This window comes from Arachis duranensis, chromosome 1 (genome assembly GCF_000817695.3).
Source record: "Arachis duranensis cultivar V14167 chromosome 1, aradu.V14167.gnm2.J7QH, whole genome shotgun sequence".
Taxonomy (NCBI): domain Eukaryota; kingdom Viridiplantae; phylum Streptophyta; class Magnoliopsida; order Fabales; family Fabaceae; genus Arachis; species Arachis duranensis.
Genome location: NC_029772.3, coordinates 2,083,592 through 2,085,746, shown reverse-complemented (window position 1 = coordinate 2,085,746; position 2,155 = coordinate 2,083,592).

Sequence of the window (2,155 nt, the reverse complement as noted above, 5' to 3'; positions counted from 1 at the left end):
GAGGGTGAGGGGTGAGGGAGTGGGGTGAGGGGTGGGGGGTTACCGGAGTGGGGTGAGGGAGTGCTGTTTGTGTTTGTGGTGGTGGCAGTGGTGGTGGTGGTGTTGATGGTGGTTGTGGTGGTAATGTTGGTGGCAGTGGAGGTGGTGGGGTGAGGAAGGTGAAGAGGAGAATGATGATGATGAGGATATTTTGGTCCAAAAATTCGGGAAATGATGATTTTAAAGCGTTTTTGAACGTTAGGGATGATTTTAATAAGGAAAAAAGGTTGGGGACGATTTTGATTTCGACCCCAGACCTTGGGGACGAAAAAAGTACTTATCAAAGGTATATAAAAGCTCACATTATGTTATTGTTTGGTACGACCTTGTTCTATGATAAATCTGACACCGGAGTCTATTAAAATTTTTTACTGTTGCTCTATGATTTTCACCGGATAAGTGAATTTAGTTGGAGTTCAGCATGTCTTACCCATCTATATTGGTCATTGTGTCAGGCATCGCGTTTTGATTATAAGGACATCTTGGTACTTCTCCTCCAAGTATGAGCTTTACACATTATAAAAAAATATTCGAACTATAAATAATGTTAGGAATTTAGGAATTTACACACTTTAAAAAAGATTCAAACTTCTATAATGTTAAATGTTATTTACGTATGTTGACAATAAGCTTTTGTAAGTACGGTGCTTTGAAATTTCTCAAAAAGTTCGCTGCTATATGCCTAATACAATGCATATGGATAGCTCTCGGAGAATTCTATGTTCCATCACTATGGGCTATGACTGAAATAATAGACTCATGACGATCATACATAAGACCCACACCATCTTGAGTCACGACATATCTTCTTAAATTATAAAGAAAAAAGTACTATGCATAAGCAATTTCCCCTTTGAAAATGAGAAAGGCCATAGGCACAATATTTCCGTTGTCATTCCGTGATACTGTAACTGTAACACCCTAACTACCAAAGCTCACGCTTCCGGCTGCGCAACTCTGATAGCTCGGACATTACGACGACATTTATACTATTTAATACTAAAATATGAGCCTGTTTAAAAACTTTAAACCGCAATACCATTCCCAAAAATACTTTCGCCATACAACGTACGTCCATACATACCATACAACTTACAGAAACTCATAAAGAGTACATCCATATATATACATATATATATATATGTATATATATAAAGAGCCTTCGACGCATACGCGTCTATGACGCGCACGCGTCCCTTGAGGTTCAATTTTTATAAAAACTTGTAGAGAGTTAGGCTGGAAGCATGCAGGAGGGGTGCTTGGTGCACCAGCAACCCACGCGTATGCGTGATCTACGCGTACGCGTCGCCTGCAAATTTGCCAATCCACGCGTAAGCATTCAGTACGCGTACGCATGGAATTAAAATTGGCGTAAATTAAGGTTTTTGCCAGAGAGTTGTGAGGCCATGGCGTTGGAATTGTGCGTCTGACACGTTCGGTGGTCACGCATATGCGTGATTGGCGCTTACGCGTCAACAATCCAACCACAACCAATCCACCACAATCCAACAGAGTTCCAGATGCAAACACAAGTAGGAAGATGCAAACACAAACAGTTATTGCAAGTAGAACAATTAGCAGTTAATCACATAGGCAAACCAAGTACAATATACATACCCAAACAATGTCACATAGATGCATATGATGCATGCCTGTCCCTAGTGGCTGATGATATCATCTGTCGGTTATAGAGCCAACCCGACAAGTCCTGGTAGCTAACCATTGGACTGTCCCTCTGTCGCGCATCCCCAGCTCAAGTTATACTCATCATAAACTTGATCATAAACATGATCCATATCCATCACCCTCACTGGTGAATATTTCGGGGGCGAGCTCATCCGGGACTTTCACAGTGCCCGGCCACACTTACGACATAGGGTCAACAGAGTATCAAGTCTCAACATGGAGCACGTGGTGGCTAGCCACTGCTACTACCCAGGGAAACTCGTATCTCAGATAGTGGAAGTGCAAATCACAATTATCAATAATTCAGCATATACATGCATTCATTCTCATCCGTCAATCAAATAATACATAAGGCAGATACAATCACCAAATACACAATATCTCACATTGGTATCCATATGTAATAATTCCAATATACAAAACATAGTTT